The 22,813-nt window shown below is 34.9% G+C and overlaps 19 non-coding genes and 1 pseudogene across 19 annotated transcripts; all 20 read left to right on the forward strand.

Moving 5' to 3' along the window:
- The first annotated feature begins 608 nt into the window (after positions 1-608).
- LOC146060945 (small nucleolar RNA U3) lies at positions 609-824 on the forward strand. Its single transcript, XR_014470513.1, has one exon. It is a non-coding gene; the product is annotated as a small nucleolar RNA U3 (small nucleolar RNA).
- Positions 825-1,454: 630 nt separating this feature from the next.
- Positions 1,455-1,670, forward strand: LOC146061338 (small nucleolar RNA U3). The gene has a single exon (XR_014470855.1). It is a non-coding gene; the product is annotated as a small nucleolar RNA U3 (small nucleolar RNA).
- Positions 1,671-2,300: 630 nt separating this feature from the next.
- LOC146061166 (small nucleolar RNA U3) lies at positions 2,301-2,516 on the forward strand. The gene has a single exon (XR_014470707.1). It is a non-coding gene; the product is annotated as a small nucleolar RNA U3 (small nucleolar RNA).
- A 620-nt stretch (positions 2,517-3,136) lies between these two features.
- Positions 3,137-3,352, forward strand: LOC146061041 (small nucleolar RNA U3). Its single transcript, XR_014470598.1, has one exon. It is a non-coding gene; the product is annotated as a small nucleolar RNA U3 (small nucleolar RNA).
- A 630-nt stretch (positions 3,353-3,982) lies between these two features.
- On the forward strand, positions 3,983-4,198 carry LOC146061339 (small nucleolar RNA U3). Its single transcript, XR_014470856.1, has one exon. It is a non-coding gene; the product is annotated as a small nucleolar RNA U3 (small nucleolar RNA).
- A 630-nt stretch (positions 4,199-4,828) lies between these two features.
- On the forward strand, positions 4,829-5,044 carry LOC146061167 (small nucleolar RNA U3). Its single transcript, XR_014470708.1, has one exon. It is a non-coding gene; the product is annotated as a small nucleolar RNA U3 (small nucleolar RNA).
- Positions 5,045-5,664: 620 nt separating this feature from the next.
- On the forward strand, positions 5,665-5,880 carry LOC146061042 (small nucleolar RNA U3). The gene has a single exon (XR_014470599.1). It is a non-coding gene; the product is annotated as a small nucleolar RNA U3 (small nucleolar RNA).
- A 630-nt stretch (positions 5,881-6,510) lies between these two features.
- On the forward strand, positions 6,511-6,726 carry LOC146061340 (small nucleolar RNA U3). Its single transcript, XR_014470857.1, has one exon. It is a non-coding gene; the product is annotated as a small nucleolar RNA U3 (small nucleolar RNA).
- A 630-nt stretch (positions 6,727-7,356) lies between these two features.
- LOC146061168 (small nucleolar RNA U3) lies at positions 7,357-7,572 on the forward strand. The gene has a single exon (XR_014470709.1). It is a non-coding gene; the product is annotated as a small nucleolar RNA U3 (small nucleolar RNA).
- A 630-nt stretch (positions 7,573-8,202) lies between these two features.
- On the forward strand, positions 8,203-8,418 carry LOC146060942 (small nucleolar RNA U3). The gene has a single exon (XR_014470511.1). It is a non-coding gene; the product is annotated as a small nucleolar RNA U3 (small nucleolar RNA).
- Positions 8,419-9,048: 630 nt separating this feature from the next.
- LOC146061130 (small nucleolar RNA U3) lies at positions 9,049-9,264 on the forward strand. The gene has a single exon (XR_014470675.1). It is a non-coding gene; the product is annotated as a small nucleolar RNA U3 (small nucleolar RNA).
- A 630-nt stretch (positions 9,265-9,894) lies between these two features.
- LOC146061043 (small nucleolar RNA U3) lies at positions 9,895-10,110 on the forward strand. The gene has a single exon (XR_014470600.1). It is a non-coding gene; the product is annotated as a small nucleolar RNA U3 (small nucleolar RNA).
- Positions 10,111-10,740: 630 nt separating this feature from the next.
- On the forward strand, positions 10,741-10,956 carry LOC146061044 (small nucleolar RNA U3). The gene has a single exon (XR_014470601.1). It is a non-coding gene; the product is annotated as a small nucleolar RNA U3 (small nucleolar RNA).
- Positions 10,957-11,586: 630 nt separating this feature from the next.
- Positions 11,587-11,802, forward strand: LOC146061084 (small nucleolar RNA U3). Its single transcript, XR_014470635.1, has one exon. It is a non-coding gene; the product is annotated as a small nucleolar RNA U3 (small nucleolar RNA).
- Positions 11,803-12,432: 630 nt separating this feature from the next.
- Positions 12,433-12,648, forward strand: LOC146061308 (small nucleolar RNA U3). Its single transcript, XR_014470830.1, has one exon. It is a non-coding gene; the product is annotated as a small nucleolar RNA U3 (small nucleolar RNA).
- Positions 12,649-13,271: 623 nt separating this feature from the next.
- On the forward strand, positions 13,272-13,487 carry LOC146060956 (small nucleolar RNA U3). The gene has a single exon (XR_014470523.1). It is a non-coding gene; the product is annotated as a small nucleolar RNA U3 (small nucleolar RNA).
- A 623-nt stretch (positions 13,488-14,110) lies between these two features.
- Positions 14,111-14,329, forward strand: LOC146061427 (small nucleolar RNA U3). The gene has a single exon (XR_014470932.1). It is a non-coding gene; the product is annotated as a small nucleolar RNA U3 (small nucleolar RNA).
- Positions 14,330-14,959: 630 nt separating this feature from the next.
- On the forward strand, positions 14,960-15,175 carry LOC146061376 (small nucleolar RNA U3). Its single transcript, XR_014470889.1, has one exon. It is a non-coding gene; the product is annotated as a small nucleolar RNA U3 (small nucleolar RNA).
- A 1,450-nt stretch (positions 15,176-16,625) lies between these two features.
- Positions 16,626-16,841, forward strand: LOC146060934 (small nucleolar RNA U3). The gene has a single exon (XR_014470503.1). It is a non-coding gene; the product is annotated as a small nucleolar RNA U3 (small nucleolar RNA).
- A 639-nt stretch (positions 16,842-17,480) lies between these two features.
- Positions 17,481-17,670, forward strand: LOC146061436 (small nucleolar RNA U3; annotated as a pseudogene).
- Positions 17,671-22,813: the final 5,143 nt, after the last annotated feature.

Here is a 22,813-nt window from a genome sequence, read left to right on the forward strand (position 1 = left end):
TTATGGCAATTTTGTGCTGTAGTTGTGTGTGTTTGAGTAAATATGGGTCTACATATCTTTACGTTTCTGAATTTGAACGTTGATTAGTAAAGAAAAATGTTTTTGAATGAGTATTTGCGTTTGACTTTTAATCTTGTACAAGTGATTTATTTTTATGAGGACTGATGCATTTAAAACAATTTTGTTTGCAGCGTATTTGTTTTAAAATGGGTATTAGCAAAATAGTAACAGCTGAATTGCTTACAGTTGCAAGCCACTGATTTATTTTTGAATGCAATTTGGGAAATGATAAAATTACCAATAGATTTTCGATAGTAATATTAGTGCATTATTTTAATTGCTAAGTATTCTGTTTGATATTTAAGACCAACATCTTAGTGTATGCCAATATTATAATCTGCTAAATAATTATATTTTAAAATGTCTCTAGACTTACAACAAACCATTTATAGTTTGTATACTTTAATCATTCAATTTGTGGAGCAGGTTATGTTTGTGAAAATTGGGTAACAATACGATTACCCACTTTCAAAAATGGTACAAAAATGTCTCCATTACTTTAAATACTGATTCTTATGGTCTAGCTAAACCATCAACAAATGGGAATTAAGACTATACTTTCAGGGATCATTTCTATAGGCAATGATGGAAGAAATGTGCTTGAAAGTGTCAATACTCACCAACCACAATGATGAGTTAAAGGGCTCTCTTCTCAGCATGAAGGCAGTTGGCAACTCTGTTTCTTATGGATGTTGCTTGCTTTTGATGACTGTGCCATTTTTTGAAATAGAAAAAGTGGTAGGAGAGAGCTCATTCAGAGTGGTTGTTTCCAGTTTTCACTATACGTTATGGCAATTTTGTGCTGTAGTTGTGTGTGTTTGAGTAAATATGGGTCTACATATCTTTACGTTTCTGAATTTGAATGTTGATTAGTAGAGAAAAATGTTTTTGAATGAGTATTTGCGTTTGACTTTTAATCTTGTACAAGTGATTTATTTTTATGAGGACTGATGCATTTAAAACAATTTTGTTTGCAGCGTATTTGTTTTAAAATGGGTATTAGCAAAATAGTAACAGCTGAATTGCTTACAGTTGCAAGCCACTGATTTATTTTTGAATGCAATTTGGGAAATGATAAAATTACCAATAGATTTTCGATAGTAATATTAGTGCATTATTTTAATTGCTAAGTATTCTGTTTGATATTTAAGACTAACATCTTTATGTATGCCAATATTATAATCTGCTAAATAATTCTATTTTAAAATGTCTCTAGACTTACAACAAACCATTTATAGTTTGTATACTTTAATCATTCAATTTGTGGAGCAGGTTATGTTTGTGAAAATTGGGTAACAATACGATTACCCACTTTCAAAAATGGTACAAAAATGTCTCCATTACTTTAAATACTGATTCTTATGGTCTAGCTAAACCATCAACAAATGGGAATTAAGACTATACTTTTAGGGATCATTTCTATAGGCAATGATGGGAGAAATGTGCTTGAAAGTGTCCAAACTCACCAACCACAATGATGAGTTAAAGGGCTCTCTTCTCAGCATGAAGGCAGTTGGCAACTCTGTTTCTTATGGATGTTGCTTGCTTTTGATGACTGTGCCACTTTTTGAAATAGAAAAAGTGGTAGGAGAGAGCTCATCCAGAGTGTTTGTTTCCAGTTTTCACTATACGTTATGGCAATTTTGTGCTGTAGTTGTGTGTGTTTGAGTAAATATGGGTCTACATATCTTTACATTTCTGAATTTGAACGTTGATTAGTAGAGAAAAATGTTTTTGAATGAGTATTTGCGTTTGACTTTTAATCTTGTACAAGTGATTTATTTTTATGAGGACTGATGCATTTAAAACAATTTTGTTTGCAGCGAATTTGTTTTAAAATGGGTATTAGCAAAATAGTAACAGCTGAATTGCTTACAGTTGCAAGCCACTGATTTATTTTTGAATGCAATGTGGGAAATGATGAAATTACCAATAGATTTTCGATAGTAATATTAGTGCATTATTTTAATTGCTAAGTATTCTGTTTGATATTTAAGACCAACATCTTTATGTATGCCAATATTATAATCTGCTAAATAATTCTATTTTAAAATGTGTCCAGACTTACAACAAACCATTTATAGTTTGTATACTTTAATCATTCAATTTGTGGAGCAGGTTATGTTTGTGAAAATTGGGTAACAATACGATTACCCACTTTCAAAAATGGTACAAAAATGTCTCCATTACTTTAAATACTGATTCTTATGGTCTAGCTAAACCATCAACAAATGGGAATTAAGACTATACTTTTAGGGATCATTTCTATAGGCAATGATGGTAGAAATGTGCTTGAAAGTGTCCAAACTCACCAACCACAATGATGAGTTAAAGGGCTCTCTTCTCAGCATGAAGGCAGTTGGCAACTCTGTTTCTTATGGATGTTGCTTGCTTTTGATGACTGTGCCACTTTTTGAAATAGAAAAAGTGGTAGGAGAGAGCTCATCCAGAGTGGTTGTTTCCAGTTTTCACTATACGTTATGGCAATTTTGTGCTGTAGTTGTGTGTGTTTGAGTAAATATGGGTTTACATTTCTGAATTTGAACGTTGATTAGTAGAGAAAAATGTTTTTGAATGAGTATTTGCGTTTGACTTTTAATCTTGTACAAGTGATTTATTTTTATGAGGACTGATGCATTTAAAACAATTTTGTTTGCAGCGAATTTGTTTTAAAATGGGTATTAGCAAAATAGTAACAGCTGAATTGCTTACAGTTGCAAGCCACTGATTTATTTTTGAATGCAATGTGGGAAATGATGAAATTACCAATAGATTTTCGATAGTAATATTAGTGCATTATTTTAATTGCTAAGTATTCTGTTTGATATTTAAGACCAACATCTTTATGTATGCCAATATTATAATCTGCTAAATAATTCTATTTTAAAATGTCTCCAGACTTACAACAAACCATTTATAGTTTGTATACTTTAATCATTCAATTTGTGGAGCAGGTTATGTTTGTGAAAATTGGGTAACAATACGATTACCCACTTTCAAAAATGGTACAAAAATGTCTCCATTACTTTAAATACTGATTCTTATGGTCTAGCTAAACCATCAACAAATGGGAATTAAGACTATACTTTCAGGGATCATTTCTATAGGCAATGATGGGAGAAATGTGCTTGAAAGTGTCCAAACTCACCAACCACAATGATGAGTTAAAGGGCTCTCTTCTCAGCATGAAGGCAGTTGGCAACTCTGTTTCTTATGGATGTTGCTTGCTTTTGATGACTGTGCCACTTTTTGAAATAGAAAAAGTGGTAGGAGAGAGCTCATTCAGAGTGGTTGTTTCCAGTTTTCACTATACGTTATGGCAATTTTGTGCTGTAGTTGTGTGTGTTTGAGTAAATATGGGTCTACATATCTTTACGTTTCTGAATTTGAATGTTGATTAGTAGAGAAAAACGTTTTTGAATGAGTATTTGCGTTTGACTTTTAATCTTGTATAAGTGATTTATTTTTATGAGGACTGATGCATTTAAAACAATTTTGTTTGCAGCGTATTTGTTTTAAAATGGGTATTAGCAAAATAGTAACAGCTGAATTGCTTACAGTTGCAAGCCACTGATTTATTTTTGAATGCAATTTGGGAAATGATAAAATTACCAATAGATTTTCGATAGTAATATTAGTGCATTATTTTAATTGCTAAGTATTCTGTTTGATATTTAAGACTAACATCTTTATGTATGCCAATATTATAATCTGCTAAATAATTCTATTTTAAAATGTCTCTAGACTTACAACAAACCATTTATAGTTTGTATACTTTAATCATTCAATTTGTGGAGCAGGTTATGTTTGTGAAAATTGGGTAACAATACGATTACCCACTTTCAAAAATGGTACAAAAATGTCTCCATTACTTTAAATACTGATTCTTATGGTCTAGCTAAACCATCAACAAATGGGAATTAAGACTATACTTTTAGGGATCATTTCTATAGGCAATGATGGGAGAAATGTGCTTGAAAGTGTCCAAACTCACCAACCACAATGATGAGTTAAAGGGCTCTCTTCTCAGCATGAAGGCAGTTGGCAACTCTGTTTCTTATGGATGTTGCTTGCTTTTGATGACTGTGCCACTTTTTGAAATAGAAAAAGTGGTAGGAGAGAGCTCATCCAGAGTGTTTGTTTCCAGTTTTCACTATACGTTATGGCAATTTTGTGCTGTAGTTGTGTGTGTTTGAGTAAATATGGGTCTACATATCTTTACATTTCTGAATTTGAACGTTGATTAGTAGAGAAAAATGTTTTTGAATGAGTATTTGCGTTTGACTTTTAATCTTGTACAAGTGATTTATTTTTATGAGGACTGATGCATTTAAAACAATTTTGTTTGCAGCGAATTTGTTTTAAAATGGGTATTAGCAAAATAGTAACAGCTGAATTGCTTACAGTTGCAAGCCACTGATTTATTTTTGAATGCAATGTGGGAAATGATGAAATTACCAATAGATTTTCGATAGTAATATTAGTGCATTATTTTAATTGCTAAGTATTCTGTTTGATATTTAAGACCAACATCTTTATGTATGCCAATATTATAATCTGCTAAATAATTCTATTTTAAAATGTGTCCAGACTTACAACAAACCATTTATAGTTTGTATACTTTAATCATTCAATTTGTGGAGCAGGTTATGTTTGTGAAAATTGGGTAACAATACGATTACCCACTTTCAAAAATGGTACAAAAATGTCTCCATTACTTTAAATACTGATTCTTATGGTCTAGCTAAACCATCAACAAATGGGAATTAAGACTATACTTTTAGGGATCATTTCTATAGGCAATGATGGTAGAAATGTGCTTGAAAGTGTCCAAACTCACCAACCACAATGATGAGTTAAAGGGCTCTCTTCTCAGCATGAAGGCAGTTGGCAACTCTGTTTCTTATGGATGTTGCTTGCTTTTGATGACTGTGCCACTTTTTGAAATAGAAAAAGTGGTAGGAGAGAGCTCATCCAGAGTGGTTGTTTCCAGTTTTCACTATACGTTATGGCAATTTTGTGCTGTAGTTGTGTGTGTTTGAGTAAATATGGGTTTACATTTCTGAATTTGAACGTTGATTAGTAGAGAAAAATGTTTTTGAATGAGTATTTGCGTTTGACTTTTAATCTTGTACAAGTGATTTATTTTTATGAGGACTGATGCATTTAAAACAATTTTGTTTGCAGCGAATTTGTTTTAAAATGGGTATTAGCAAAATAGTAACAGCTGAATTGCTTACAGTTGCAAGCCACTGATTTATTTTTGAATGCAATGTGGGAAATGATGAAATTACCAATAGATTTTCGATAGTAATATTAGTGCATTATTTTAATTGCTAAGTATTCTGTTTGATATTTAAGACCAACATCTTTATGTATGCCAATATTATAATCTGCTAAATAATTCTATTTTAAAATGTCTCCAGACTTACAACAAACCATTTATAGTTTGTATACTTTAATCATTCAATTTGTGGAGCAGGTTATGTTTGTGAAAATTGGGTAACAATACGATTACCCACTTTCAAAAATGGTACAAAAATGTCTCCATTACTTTAAATACTGATTCTTATGGTCTAGCTAAACCATCAACAAATGGGAATTAAGACTATACTTTCAGGGATCATTTCTATAGGCAATGATGGGAGAAATGTGCTTGAAAGTGTCCAAACTCACCAACCACAATGATGAGTTAAAGGGCTCTCTTCTCAGCATGAAGGCAGTTGGCAACTCTGTTTCTTATGGATGTTGCTTGCTTTTGATGACTGTGCCACTTTTTGAAATAGAAAAAGTGGTAGGAGAGAGCTCATTCAGAGTGGTTGTTTCCAGTTTTCACTATACGTTATGGCAATTTTGTGCTGTAGTTGTGTGTGTTTGAGTAAATATGGGTCTACATATCTTTACGTTTCTGAATTTGAATGTTGATTAGTAGAGAAAAACGTTTTTGAATGAGTATTTGCGTTTGACTTTTAATCTTGTACAAGTGATTTATTTTTATGAGGACTGATGCATTTAAAACAATTTTGTTTGCAGCGTATTTGTTTTAAAATGGGTATTAGCAAAATAGTAACAGCTGAATTGCTTACAGTTGCAAGCCACTGATTTATTTTTGAATGCAATTTGGGAAATGATAAAATTACCAATAGATTTTCGATAGTAATATTAGTGCATTATTTTAATTGCTAAGTATTCTGTTTGATATTTAAGACTAACATCTTTATGTATGCCAATATTATAATCTGCTAAATAATTCTATTTTAAAATGTCTCTAGACTTACAACAAACCATTTATAGTTTGTATACTTTAATCATTCAATTTGTGGAGCAGGTTATGTTTGTGAAAATTGGGTAACAATACGATTACCCACTTTCAAAAATGGTACAAAAATGTCTCCATTACTTTAAATACTGATTCTTATGGTCTAGCTAAACCATCAACAAATGGGAATTAAGACTATACTTTTAGGGATCATTTCTATAGGCAATGATGGGAGAAATGTGCTTGAAAGTGTCCAAACTCACCAACCACAATGATGAGTTAAAGGGCTCTCTTCTCAGCATGAAGGCAGTTGGCAACTCTGTTTCTTATGGATGTTGCTTGCTTTTGATGACTGTGCCACTTTTTGAAATAGAAAAAGTGGTAGGAGAGAGCTCATCCAGAGTGTTTGTTTCCAGTTTTCACTATACGTTATGGCAATTTTGTGCTGTAGTTGTGTGTGTTTGAGTAAATATGGGTCTACATATCTTTACATTTCTGAATTTGAACGTTGATTAGTAGAGAAAAATGTTTTTGAATGAGTATTTGCGTTTGACTTTTAATCTTGTACAAGTGATTTATTTTTATGAGGACTGATGCATTTAAAACAATTTTGTTTGCAGCGAATTTGTTTTAAAATGGGTATTAGCAAAATAGTAACAGCTGAATTGCTTACAGTTGCAAGCCACTGATTTATTTTTGAATGCAATGTGGGAAATGATGAAATTACCAATAGATTTTCGATAGTAATATTAGTGCATTATTTTAATTGCTAAGTATTCTGTTTGATATTTAAGACCAACATCTTTATGTATGCCAATATTATAATCTGCTAAATAATTCTATTTTAAAATGTGTCCAGACTTACAACAAACCATTTATAGTTTGTATACTTTAATCATTCAATTTGTGGAGCAGGTTATGTTTGTGAAAATTGGGTAACAATACGATTACCCACTTTCAAAAATGGTACAAAAATGTCTCCATTACTTTAAATACTGATTCTTATGGTCTAGCTAAACCATCAACAAATGGGAATTAAGACTATACTTTTAGGGATCATTTCTATAGGCAATGATGGTAGAAATGTGCTTGAAAGTGTCCAAACTCACCAACCACAATGATGAGTTAAAGGGCTCTCTTCTCAGCATGAAGGCAGTTGGCAACTCTGTTTCTTATGGATGTTGCTTGCTTTTGATGACTGTGCCACTTTTTGAAATAGAAAAAGTGGTAGGAGAGAGCTCATCCAGAGTGGTTGTTTCCAGTTTTCACTATACGTTATGGCAATTTTGTGCTGTAGTTGTGTGTGTTTGAGTAAATATGGGTCTACATATCTTTACATTTCTGAATTTGAACGTTGATTAGTAGAGAAAAATGTTTTTGAATGAGTATTTGCGTTTGACTTTTAATCTTGTACAAGTGATTTATTTTTATGAGGACTGATGCATTTAAAACAATTTTGTTTGCAGCGAATTTGTTTTAAAATGGGTATTAGCAAAATAGTAACAGCTGAATTGCTTACAGTTGCAAGCCACTGATTTATTTTTGAATGCAATGTGGGAAATGATGAAATTACCAATAGATTTTCGATAGTAATATTAGTGCATTATTTTAATTGCTAAGTATTCTGTTTGATATTTAAGACCAACATCTTTATGTATGCCAATATTATAATCTGCTAAATAATTCTATTTTAAAATGTCTCCAGACTTACAACAAACCATTTATAGTTTGTATACTTTAATCATTCAATTTGTGGAGCAGGTTATGTTTGTGAAAATTGGGTAACAATACGATTACCCACTTTCAAAAATGGTACAAAAATGTCTCCATTACTTTAAATACTGATTCTTATGGTCTAGCTAAACCATCAACAAATGGGAATTAAGACTATACTTTCAGGGATCATTTCTATAGGCAATGATGGGAGAAATGTGCTTGAAAGTGTCCAAACTCACCAACCACAATGATGAGTTAAAGGGCTCTCTTCTCAGCATGAAGGCAGTTGGCAACTCTGTTTCTTATGGATGTTGCTTGCTTTTGATGACTGTGCCACTTTTTGAAATAGAAAAAGTGGTAGAAGAGAGCTCATTCAGAGTGGTTGTTTCCAGTTTTCACTATACGTTATGGCAATTTTGTGCTGTAGTTGTGTGTGTTTGAGTAAATATGGGTCTACATATCTTTACGTTTCTGAATTTGAATGTTGATTAGTAGAGAAAAACGTTTTTGAATGAGTATTTGCGTTTGACTTTTAATCTTGTACAAGTGATTTATTTTTATGAGGACTGATGCATTTAAAACAATTTTGTTTGCAGCGTATTTGTTTTAAAATGGGTATTAGCAAAATAGTAACAGCTGAATTGCTTACAGTTGCAAGCCACTGATTTATTTTTGAATGCAATTTGGGAAATGATAAAATTACCAATAGATTTTCGATAGTAATATTAGTGCATTATTTTAATTGCTAAGTATTCTGTTTGATATTTAAGACCAACATCTTAGTGTATGCCAATATTATAATCTGCTAAATAATTCTATTTTAAAATGTCTCTAGACATACAACAAACCATTTATAGTTTGTATACTTTAATCATTCAATTTGTGGAGCAGGTTATGTTTGTGAAAATTGGGTAACAATACGATTACCCACTTTCAAAAATGGTACAAAAATGTCTCCATTACTTTAAATACTGATTCTTATGGTCTAGCTAAACCATCAACAAATGGGAATTAAGACTATACTTTTAGGGATCATTTCTATAGGCAATGATGGGAGAAATGTGCTTGAAAGTGTCCAAACTCACCAACCACAATGATGAGTTAAAGGGCTCTCTTCTCAGCATGAAGGCAGTTGGCAACTCTGTTTCTTATGGATGTTGCTTGCTTTTGATGACTGTGCCACTTTTTGAAATAGAAAAAGTGGTAGGAGAGAGCTCATCCAGAGTGGTTGTTTCCAGTTTTCACTATACGTTATGGCAATTTTGTGCTGTAGTTGTGTGTGTTTGAGTAAATATGGGTCTACATATCTTTACATTTCTGAATTTGAACGTTGATTAGTAGAGAAAAATGTTTTTGAATGAGTATTTGCGTTTGACTTTTAATCTTGTACAAGTGATTTATTTTTATGAGGACTGATGCATTTAAAACAATTTTGTTTGCAGCGAATTTGTTTTAAAATGGGTATTAGCAAAATAGTAACAGCTGAATTGCTTACAGTTGCAAGCCACTGATTTATTTTTGAATGCAATGTGGGAAATGATGAAATTACCAATAGATTTTCGATAGTAATATTAGTGCATTATTTTAATTGCTAAGTATTCTGTTTGATATTTAAGACCAACATCTTTATGTATGCCAATATTATAATCTGCTAAATAATTCTATTTTAAAATGTCTCCAGACTTACAACAAACCATTTATAGTTTGTATACTTTAATCATTCAATTTGTGGAGCAGGTTATGTTTGTGAAAATTGGGTAACAATACGATTACCCACTTTCAAAAATGGTACAAAAATGTCTCCATTACTTTAAATACTGATTCTTATGGTCTAGCTAAACCATCAACAAATGGGAATTAAGACTATACTTTCAGGGATCATTTCTATAGGCAATGATGGGAGAAATGTGCTTGAAAGTGTCCAAACTCACCAACCACAATGATGAGTTAAAGGGCTCTCTTCTCAGCATGAAGGCAGTTGGCAACTCTGTTTCTTATGGATGTTGCTTGCTTTTGATGACTGTGCCACTTTTTGAAATAGAAAAAGTGGTAGGAGAGAGCTCATTCAGAGTGGTTGTTTCCAGTTTTCACTATACGTTATGGCAATTTTGTGCTGTAGTTGTGTGTGTTTGAGTAAATATGGGTCTACATATCTTTACGTTTCTGAATTTGAATGTTGATTAGTAGAGAAAAATGTTTTTGAATGAGTATTTGCGTTTGACTTTTAATCTTGTACAAGTGATTTATTTTTATGAGGACTGATGCATTTAAAACAATTTTGTTTGCAGCGTATTTGTTTTAAAATGGGTATTAGCAAAATAGTAACAGCTGAATTGCTTACAGTTGCAAGCCACTGATTTATTTTTGAATGCAATTTGGGAAATGATAAAATTACCAATAGATTTTCGATAGTAATATTAGTGCATTATTTTAATTGCTAAGTATTCTGTTTGATATTTAAGACCAACATCTTAGTATATGCCAATATTATAATCTGCTAAATAATTATATTTTAAAATGTCTCTAGACTTACAACAAACCATTTATAGTTTGTATACTTTAATCATTCAATTTGTGGAGCAGGTTATGTTTGTGAAAATTGGGTAACAATACGATTACCCACTTTCAAAAATGGTACAAAAATTTCTCCATTACTTTAAATACTGATTCTTATGGTCTAGCTAAACCATCAACAAATGGGAATTAAGACTATACTTTCAGGGATCATTTCTATAGGCAATGATGGGAGAAATGTGCTTGAAAGTGTCCAAACTCACCAACCACAATGATGAGTTAAAGGGCTCTCTTCTCAGCATGAAGGCAGTTGGCAACTCTGTTTCTTATGGATGTTGCTTGCTTTTGATGACTGTGCCACTTTTTGAAATAGAAAAAGTGGTAGGAGAGAGCTCATTCAGAGTGGTTGTTTCCAGTTTTCACTATACGTTATGGCAATTTTGTGCTGTAGTTGTGTGTGTTTGAGTAAATATGGGTCTACATATCTTTACGTTTCTGAATTTGAACGTTGATTAGTAGAGAAAAATGTTTTTGAATGAGTATTTGCGTTTGACTTTTAATCTTGTACAAGTGATTTATTTTTATGAGGACTGATGCATTTAAAACAATTTTGTTTGCAGCGTATTTGTTTTAAAATGGGTATTAGCAAAATAGTAACAGCTGAATTGCATACAGTTGCAAGCCACTGATTTCTTTTTGAATGCAATTTGGTAAATGATAAAATTACCAATAGATTTTCGATAGTAATATTAGTGCATTATTTTAATTGCTAAGTATTCTGTTTGATATTTAAGACCAACATCTTTATGTATGCCAATATTATAATCTGCTAAATAATTCTATTTTAAAATGTCTCTAGACTTACAACAAACCATTTATAGTTTGTATACTTTAATCATTCAATTTGTGGAGCAGGTTATGTTTGTGAAAATTGGGTAACAATACGATTACCCACTTTCAAAAATGGTACAAAAATGTCTCCATTACTTTAAATACTGATTCTTATGGTCTAGCTAAACCATCAACAAATGGGAATTAAGACTATACTTTCAGGGATCATTTCTATAGGCAATGATGGGAGAAATGTGCTTGAAAGTGTCCAAACTCACCAACCACAATGATGAGTTAAAGGGCTCTCTTCTCAGCATGAAGGCAGTTGGCAACTCTGTTTCTTATGGATGTTGCTTGCTTTTGATGACTGTGCCGCTTTTTGAAATAGAAAAAGTGGTAGGAGAGAGCTCATTCAGAGTGGTTGTTTCCAGTTTTCACTATACTTTATGGCAATTTTGTGCTGTAGTTGTGTGTGTTTGAGTAAATATGGGTCTACATATCTTTACGTTTCTGAATTTGAATGTTGATTAGTAGTGAAAAATGTTTTTAAATGAGTATTTGCGTTTGACTTTTAATCTTGTACAAGTGATTTATTTTTATGAGAATTGATGCATTTAAAACAATTTTGTTTGCAGCGTATTTGTTTTAAAATGGGTATTAGCAAAATAGTAACAGCTGAATTGCTTACAGTTGCAAGCCACTGATTTATTTTTGAATGCAATGTGGGAAATGATGAAATTACCAATAGATTTTCAATAGTAATATTAGTGCATTATTTTAATTGCTAAGTATTCTGTTTGATATTTAAGACCAACATCTCTATGTATGCCAATATTATAATCTGCTAAATAATTCTATTTTAAAATGTCTCTAGACTTACAACAAACCATTTATAGTTTGTATACTTTAATCATTCAATTTGTGGAACAGGTTATGTTTGTGAAAATTGGGTAACAATACGATTACCCACTTTCAAAAATGGTACAAAAATGTCTTCATTTTTTTAAATACTGATTCTTATGGTCTAGCTAAACCATCAACAAATGGGAATTAAGACTATACTTTCAGGAATCATTTCTATACGCAATGATGGGAGAAATGTGCTTGAAAGTGTCCAAACTCACCAACCACAATGATGAGTTAAAGGGCTCTCTTCTCAGCATGAAGGCAGTTGGCAACTCTGTTTCTTATGGATGTTGCTTGCTTTTGATGACTGTGCCACTTTTTGAAATAGAAAAAGTGGTAGGAGAGAGCTCATTCAGAGTGGTTGTTTTCACTATACGTTATGGCAATTTTGTGCTGTAGTTGTGTGTGTTAGAGTAAATATGGGTCTACATATCTTTACGTTTCTGAATTTAAACGTTGATTAGTAGAGAAAAATGTTTTTGAATGAGTATTTGCGTTTGACTTTTAATCTTGTACAAGTGATTTATTTTTATGAGGACTGATGCATTTAAAACAATTTTGTTTGCAGCGTATTTGTTTTAAAATGGGTATTAGCAAAATAGTAACAGCTGAATTGCATACAGTTGCAAGCCACTGATTTCTTTTTGAATGCAATTTGGGAAATGATAAAATTACCAATAGATTTTCGATAGTAATATTAGTGCATTATTTTAATTGCTAAGTATTCTGTTTGATATTTAAGACCAACATCTTAGTGTATGCCAATATTATAATCTGCTAAATAATTGTATTTTGAAATGTCTCTAGACTTACAACAAACCATTTATAGTTTGTATACTTTAATCATTCAATTTGTGGAGCAGGTTATGTTTGTGAAAATTGGGTAACAATACGATTACACACTTTCAAAAATGGTACAAAAATGTCTCCATTACTTTAAATACTGATTCTTATGGTCTAGCTAAACCATCAACAAATGGGAATTAAGACTATACTTTTAGGGATCATTTCTATAGGCAATGATGGGAGAAATGTGCTTGAAAGTGTCCAAACTCACCAACCACAATGATGAGTTAAAGGGCTCTCTTCTCAGCATGAAGGCAGTTGGCAACTCTGTTTCTTATGGATGTTGCTTGCTTTTGATGACTGTGCCACTTTTTGAAATAGAAAAAGTGGTAGGAGAGAGCTCATTCAGAGTGGTTGTTTTCACCATATGTTATGGCAATTTTGTGCTGTAGTTGTGTGTGTTTGAGTAAATATGGGTCTACATATCTTTACGTTTCTGAATTTGAATGTTGATTAGTAGAGAAAAATGTTTTTAAATGAGTATTTGCGTTTGACTTTTAATCTTGTACAAGTGATTTATTTTTATGAGGACTGATGCATTTAAAACAATTTTGTTTGCAGCGTATTTGTTTTAAAATGGGTATTAGCAAAATAGTAACAGCTGAATTGCTTACAGTTGCAAGCCACTGATTTATTTTTGAATGCAATGTGGGAAATGATGAAATTACCAATAGATTTTCGATAGTAATATTAGTGCATTATTTTAATTGCTAAGTATTCTGTTTGATATTTAAGACCAACATCTTTATGTATGCCAATATTATAATCTGCTAAATAATTCTATTTTAAAATATCTCTAGACTTACAACAAACCATTTATAGTTTGTATACTTTAATCATTCAATTTGTGGAGCAGGTTATGTTTGTGAAAATTGGGTAACAATACGATTACCCAGTTTCAAAAATGGTACAAAAATGTCTCCATTACTTTAAATACTGATTCTTATGGTCTAGCTAAACCATCAACAAATGGGAATTAAGACGAAATTTTCTGGGATCATATCTATAGGCAATGATGGAAGAAATGTGCTTGAAAGTGTCCAAACTCACCAACCACCACAATGATGAGTTAAAGGGCTCTCCTCTCAGCATGAAGGCAGTTGGCAACTCTGTTTCTTATGGATGTTGCTTGCTTTTGATGACTGTGCCACTTTTTGAAATAGAAAAAGTGGTAGGAGAGAGCTCATTCAGAGTGGTTGTTTCCAGTTATCACTATAAGTTATGGCAATTTTGTGCTGTAGTTGTGTGTGTTTGAGTAAATATGGGTCTACATATATTTACGTTTCTGAATTTGAACGTTGATTAGTAGAGAAAAATGTTTTTGAATGAGTATTTGCGTTTGACTTTTAATCTTGTACAAGTGATTTATTTTTATGAGGACTGATGCATTTAAAACAATTTTGTTTGCAGCGTATTTGTTTTAAAATGGGTATTAGCAAAATAGTAACAGCTGAATTGCTTACAGTTGCAAGCCACTGATTTATTTTTGAATGCAATGTGGGAAATGGTGAAATTACCAATAGATTTTCGATAGTAATATTAGTGCATTATTTTAATTGCTAAGTATTCTGCTTGATATTTAAGACCAACATCTCTATGTATGCCAATATTATAATCTGCTAAATAATTCTATTTTAAAATGTCTCTAGACTTACAACAAACCATTTATAGTTTGTATACTTCAATCATTCAATTTGTGGAGCAGGTTATGTTTGTGAAAATTGGGTAACAATACGATTACCCACTTTCAAAAATGGTACAAAAATGTCTCCATTACTTTAAATACTGATTCTTATGGTCTAGCTAAACCATCAACAAATGGGAATTAAGACTATACTTTCAGGAATCATTTCTATAGGCAATGATGGGAGAAATGTGCTTGAAAGTGTCCAAACTCACCAACCACAATGATGAGTTAAAGGGCTCTCTTCTCAGCATGGAGGCAGTTGGCAACTCTGTTTTTTATGGATGTTGCTTGCTTTTGATGACTATGCCACTCTTTGAAATAGAAAAAGTGGTAGGAGAGAGCTCATTCAGAGTGGTTGTTTCCAGTTTTCACTATACGTTATGGCAATTTTGTGCTGTAGTTGTGTGTGTTTGAGTAAATATGGGTCTACATATCTTTACGTTTCTGAATTTTGAATGTTGATTAGTAGAGAAAAATGTTTTTGAATGAGTATTTGCGTTTGACTTTTAATCTTGTACAAGTGATTTATTTTTTTGAGTACTGATTCATTTAAAACAATTTTGTTTGCAGCATATTTGTTTTAAAATGGGTATTAGCAAAATAGTAACAGCTGAATTGCTTACACTTGCAAGCCACTGATTTATTTTTTAATGCAATGTGGGAAATGATGAAATTACCAATAGATTTTCGATAGTAATATTAGTGCATTATTTTAATTGCTAAGTATTCTGTTTGATATTTAAGACCAACATCTTTATGTATGCCAATATTATAATCTGCTAAATAATTCTATTTTAAAATGTCTCTAGACTTACAACAAACCATTTATAGTTTGTATACTTTATTTTTTTTCTTTTTTCTTTTTTTTATTGTTTCAAAATTTCATATAACAGTCCAAGGGGGTACACAATCCCCTTAAAAATACACAAAACATACACATTACACATACAATACAAGGACTCACACTTTAACACTAACAAGACAAGACATTTTATCATTTTACTCTATGGTTTGTATTTCATGATTTCATAATTTTATAGTTTTGATGGGTAGATTAATTAATTTGGCGACACTCAGAATTCTGATCCTTTATTCAACTACCACTATATAGTCCTTCTCGATATATTTCCCACTCTATCCATAATTTAACTATTCTAGAACTACCATTTTTCCCCAGAGTTTCCATCTTATAGCTGAGGTCTATTTTATGTATTACTGTCTGAGAGGTTGGGGGCTGCTCTTGTTTCCATAATTGAGCTATGGCAGTTATCGTAGCGCTAATTATTTGGTTTAGCACATATTTTTTTGCACTATTTAGATTTAGGTTTGATGGGACTATATGTAGTAGTATCAACTGTGGTGTCAGTTGAATTCTAAGTCCCAAGATCTCTAAAAGGAACTTTTCCATATCTAGCCAGAAGTTCTCTAGTTTTTTACAGGCCCAGAAAATATGTATAAGATCCCCTCTTTCTACACATCTCCAACATACATCTGGTTGCTGTGGGAAGAATCTATTAATTTTTGCTGGTATATAGTACATCTGATAGAAATTTTTTAAGTATCTTTCAATGTGTGTTGTGGATTTGGACATTTGATGAACTGACTTGAACAATTGTGTCCATTGCGTCATTTCCAGGGAGAAATTCATAGTTTGTATACTTTAATCATTCAATTTGTGGAGCAGGTTATGTTTGTGAAAATTGGGTAACAATACGATTACCCACTTTCAAAAATGGTACAAAAATGTCTCCATTACTTTAAATACTGATTCTTATGGTCTAGCTAAACCATCAACAAATGGGAATTAAGACTATACTTTCAGGAATCATTTCTATAGGCAATGATGGGAGAAATGTGCATGAAAGTGTCCAAACTCACCAACCACAATGATGAGTTAAAGGGCTCTCTTCTCAGCATGAAGGCAGTTGGCAACTCTGTTTCTTATGGATGTTGCTTGCTTTTGATGACTGTGCCACTTTTTGAAATAGAAAAAGTGGTAGGAGAGAGCTCATTCAGAGTGGTTGTTTCCAGTTTTCACTATACGTTATGGCAATTTTGTGCTGTAGTTGTGTGTGTTTGAGTAAATATGGGTCTACATATCTTTACGTTTCTGAATTTGAACGTTGATTAGTAGAGAAAAATGTTTTTGAATGAGTATTTGCGTTTGACTTTTAATCTTGTACAAGTGATTTATTTTTTTGAGGACTGATGCATTTAAAACAATTTTTGTTTGCAGCATATTTGTTTTAAAATGGGTATTTGCAAAATAGTAACAGCTGAATTGCTTACACTTGCAAGCCACTGATTTATTTTTGAATGCAATATGGGAAATTATGAAATTACCAATAGATTTTCGATAGTAATATTAGTGCATTATTTTAATTGCTAAGTATTCTGTTTGATATTTAAGACCAACATCTTTATGTATGCCAATATTATAATCTGCTAAATAATTCTATTTTAAAATGTCTCTAGACTTACAGCAAACCATTTATAGTTTGTATACTTTAATCATTCAATTTGTGGTGGAGGTTATGTTTGTGAACATTAGTTAACAATTCATTTACTCACTTTCATAATTGGTACAAAAATGTCTCCATTACTTAAAATGCTGATTCTCGTGGTCTAGCTAAACCATCAACAAATGGGAATTAAGATTATACGTTCAGGCAATGGTGGGAGAAATGTGCTTGAAAGTGTCTACATGCACCAATCACCATAATGAGTTTAAGGGCTCTCTTTTCAGCATGAAGGAAGTTGGCAACTCTGTTTCCTATGGGTGTTGCTTGCTTTTGATGACTGTGCAACTTCCTGTAGTAGTAAAAGTGGTAGAAGAGAGCTAGTTCAGAGTCTTTGGTTCCAGTTTTTACTACAGATGGACCCACTTGTGTCTATTCTGCTTATGGTGTTTTTCCCACCACCTTGCCACAGCATTACTAGTTACATGGCATATGGTGTGTGACATTATCAGGGGATTGCAATGCTAGCAATCATCCAGCAGATGACTCCTTTTAAAATTAGCACTGTGAAGCCCATACCCGGAAATGTCCTACAATATACTCCACCGTGCATATCTATCCCCAAAAAGTAGACATTTGAAGGGCATATCTGACACTGCAGACTGTACCAAATGTCTTGATGCAGAAGCTGATGTTATGCATTATTTTTGGGAATGCCCACAAACTCAAAAATTTTAGTCTGACATACATATCTATGGTTCTATAGTCCTGTGAATCTTGTTCCATTGTACTGCCCCTGGCAGACCACCTGGACATTCTTAGAGTTAAAAGAAAGCAAACAATTATTTTATCAGCTGAAGGCCATAAAGTGGTCCCACAATACCCATGGTTACTTCTTGTCTAGTCTTTATTTACAATGGACTGGCTGGAGTCCTCTTAACACAAAGAAACTTTGATAACTGTCCTATTCCATTGCTGGGATTCATTTATTCAGACCCTACCTTCTAAAACTAAACATGCTCTCAAGCTTTGCTTTCATTTCACAACATGGTACTCTTATCAACTACTTGATCATAAAAACCCTATTCCTATATAAGATGTCCACCCCTTTTTTAATAGTTAACTTCCTCACCTTACTCTCTTGACATTCACCTCATCTTCTTACTTTTTTTTTTTTATTGAGTAATTTTTATTAACAAAATGAAATTAATGCACAACTGTACATTTGGCATATAACATATTAGACAATTGTGACAATCAGAAGAAGAGACAATAAACAAACGTAAGCCTTTCAGTAATGTCCGTGTTCGAGTTTTTTCTAGAGTATGCATATGGATCGTCTATGTATTAAATTTTCTCCCTTGTAAACTTAGCCCAGTACCCATAAGATAGACTACCATCCCCCCACCCCCCTAACACATAAAAAGAAAAGAAAAAAGAAAACAAAGAAGCAAACAGAAGAAATTACAATAAAATGCAATGCAATAGGGGCACAGCACACTTAAGAGGTTGTTATTCCCAGGTTGTAGGTGGAAGAAGAAGTGAGTCTATTTAGACCATGCTGGGGAGAGGATGGGTCACCAGTGGGACTGTATAAAGTGGGTGTTAATGCACAGGCAAATCCTGCTGGGGATCAGCGGACAGGGCAAATCTAGAGGTGGTCCATCTACTCCACTTAGATATATAGGGGACAAGTGAGCCCCTTGATCTGTAGGTGAATCCCTCGTGTCCCGTGACCTCATTGACAAGGGCCCTCTCCATCTTCTTACTTGACCCTTTTATATGGATGGATTATCCTATGAATGAAAGGGTGACCATAATGAGTTAGCCACACTTCCACACAGATGTTGCTTATTTTACTGTGACTGTTGCACTTCTTGAAATAGAAATAGAAATAGTGGTATATGGGGGCGTGGCTTGATTGGAGGGGAGAACAGACGCACCATCTCTGGGCTCCGGCTCCAGTACCCACAAACTGCACATTTCCAACCCCCTGTGTGCTCCCCTGACCCCTTCCCTCGATCTACCTCTCTCCTGCTGTCCCTCTGCAGCGGCTGTGGGCCCTCCGCAGCTCCGAGGACTGCGGGCACCATCTCTCCGGGCTGCGGCATACCTAGTCAGTGGGGACCGGGACCTCGAGTTCTGCCGTGTGGGCCGGGGCTGTGCTCGGTGCCTGCTGAGGTGAACCTGCAGCTGGGAGCTCACCTCCTGTGATCATGCCGGACCAGAAGCGGGAGTTGGCCAGGACCCATATACCTGGAGACGGCGGACTCCCTGCAGGGGGGTCCGTTTGGGAGCTCGCGGTCACCATCTTGGGTGCCACATATCTGAGGAGCGGCCTGCTGCCTGCTGCACTCCGGAGCCCTGTGGGGCTAGCTACATCCACGCCCGCCGGGTCCCTCTGCATTGTGGGGGTGGGTGAAGCAGCACAGATTCTCAGCTGCCCTACACATCAAGGCCTTGTACAGGCTGCCCGGGAGCCCTCACACCATTTATAAAGGAGTTCCATCCTCATCACATTCTACCCTGCATGATCACACTGGCACTTTGGAGGACAGGACTATAACAGCCCAGATCATCCACCTAAAAGTGAGTACCTGACCACAAGATACCTGGGGCTAAGAGACTCTTATTTTCACTATTACAAGCTACTACGCTTCTAGACCAGGAACACTCTCATCACTGGTATTTGAGCTTAGAGCTCCCTCCTGTGTCTCTAGACAGTATCACATGCCCAGATTGCCCAAGTACTGTAGCTCCTGCAAATAAATTTGTTTGTGCCTGGCCTTCCCACACACCACTCTCGCTGGAAATGTTCTTATAACCCTGAACTCTTTTCTCCTATCTCCGACCTGACAGGAGTGATGTTTTAGTACCTGCTAACTTTTGGAACCCCCTAACTTAAGCATTCTGTCTGAATTGCCTTCTCATCACTTCTTGAGTACTAAACCTTGCTATGCCTCCTAAGCGACAAAAAACCCCTAAAGCACTCTCCCAAATTTCATTCTTCAAATCCCCACTGCAACAACATAAAATAATGGAGACCAGCTCGCCAAAGAACACCAAGGACAATCGGTCCACAGCAGCCTCACCTTGCTCCAGGTCTCCTTCCCCCCCACCCTCAGCTACAGAAGAAATTCGAGACTACAATGCCCTGACAGTCGGTACAATGAAGACACTGATGTCCCAATTCAAATCAGAAATAATCACTGAATTTCGTTCTGCTCTTCAAGCATGTCATCAGGCAATTGATGAGATTGGAGAGCGTACCAACCATCTTGAAACAAAGATGGAAGAAGTGGTGGGATCACATAACAACCTCATAGATACGCATGACACATTAGAAGCTGAAGTAATAAAGCTGAGAGAGAAGGTACAGACCTAGAGGACAGGTCCCGCAGATGTAACATAAAACTCCAGGGGGTACTGGAAAATGTCTCCAATAGCAGTCTGCACGATTTTGCTATAGCTCTGTTCCAGTAACTCCTTCCTCAAGCTACTTCGACAGATCTCCTTATCAACAGGATTCATAGACTTCCCTGGGCAGCTCCATCACAGGCCCCTCGGGATGTCCTTATGAAGATGCATTGTTTTCATATAAAGGAAGCTATTTTAAAAGCAGTCAGACCCTCTCCTGAAGCACAGAGTATTCTGAAAGACCTCCAAATCTTGGGAGACCTGTCTCCTGCCACACTTAGCAAACAGCATTCACTCTCCCAGATTAAGTCTGCCCTGAGGAAGGCTAATATTCCCTATCGTTGGGGGTTCCCAACTAAATTGTTGATTATCCGTGAAGGTTCTACCATTGTGATTAACACAGTTGAAGAAGGTTCCAAGCTTCTTATGGCGTGGAACATTGCAGGCTCTCGCGACACCTCGCCCCCCGCAAGCCGACTCCAGCAGGACTGGTCGATTGTGGGGTAACCTGACAGTATTATTAAGAGAGTGCTTGTGGTGGACCACCCACCGCATGTTATAGATAGTGGAGTCTCTCTTCACATTCATGCTGTTAGTTACAATGTTGGCTCTTATTACTATAATGTTTAGTTAAATAAATTTATTTACCTTTGAATCTTTCATCCTCCGGACATTGCTTACTGTTAGCGATAAATTTCGTAGGTTATATTGCTCGACCGTGCTTGGCCCTGTCCCCTGGCCAGGTCTCCCTGGGAGTCACTTATCTGCTTCCTCGTTCTATGTCTTTATTGGGTGATATATCCCATGGGGGGCCCTGTGTCGGGTGGGCGGAGCGGAGCAAAAGGTCTTCTGGTTATTTTACTTTTTTATTTTTGCTTTGCTCCAATGTTGGGTCGGAGAGTGGGGAATCCGCCACTACCCCCCTTACACTCACACATACGTTCTTTTTTTTTAGGACACCTAGTTGTAGTCTCAAGTCTCAACTCTTTTCCCCATCCTTTCTGATGCTCTTTTTTAATCTGGAAGTAGATGTGCCTGAAGTGTATGTATACTGGTTTAAGCATCTTTTCCCTTCTTTAACCCATGGTTAACATTTTTTCAATCAATACAAAAGGGTTAAATTCCCCTAATAAGAGATGATTAGCCTTAAATCATTTTCACAAACAAAAAGCCCAGGTTGTAGCGGTACAGGAAACCCATTTCTAAAAGCAGAGCCCCCCTCGTTTCTTTAACTCAAGATACCCCCAATGTTTTACAGCGAACGGACCTGCAAAGAAAGCAGATGTCGCTATTTTATTTGCCCAAAATTGCCCGTTTGTAGTAGCATCCCAATTTACCGACCCTGAAGGGAGATACTTGATTTTAGTGGGAGCTCTGGAGGAACTCGAGGTTACCCTGATTTGTTGTTACGCGCCCAATACCAAACAAATGCCCTTCATAACAAAAGTTCTTCATATACTACAAGATAAAGCAAAGGGTGCGATTATGATCCTAGGGGATTTCAACCTCACTCCTGACCCAACCATCGACAAATCAAAGCACCCCTCTCCCCATGTAAGTCCAGACATATAACCCCCTCTGAATCATTTAAAAGTCTTCTAGCAGAGTATAATCTACATATGATATGTATATGATGCATGGTGTACAAAACACCCTACTACCAGGGATTATACATTTTACTCCCAAGTACATAAGTCATATTCCCGAATAGATCTAGTCAATAAACGGACCCTAGCCTCAATAAGCAAAATCATCATTCAACCAATGTCCTGGTCTGACCACTCCCCCCTTTTCATTACTTGGCACACCTCTTCCTACAAAAAACCTCCGGCCCCTGGAGACTGAGCCCCCATCTACTTCAAAACCCTGTAAGCACCCAAGCATTGCAGAATTCTCTCGATCTATACCTTACAGCCTACCTCCCATCTCAAACATCACCTCAGACACATTGGTGCTGCCTAAAAGCGGTAATCAGAGGCTCGGCTATACAAATAGCCTCAAAACTAAAAAGGGATTATACAAAACTAAGGGAAGCAGCCGAGTCAGAGGTAGCCAGTCTAAAAAATGAACATAAAATAAACCCCTCCAACAATAGCATTTATAAACACCTTAAAGCTG

Source organism: Crinia signifera, chromosome 2, assembly GCF_055691185.1.
Source record: "Crinia signifera chromosome 2, ASM5569118v1, whole genome shotgun sequence".
NCBI lineage: Eukaryota > Metazoa > Chordata > Amphibia > Anura > Myobatrachidae > Crinia > Crinia signifera.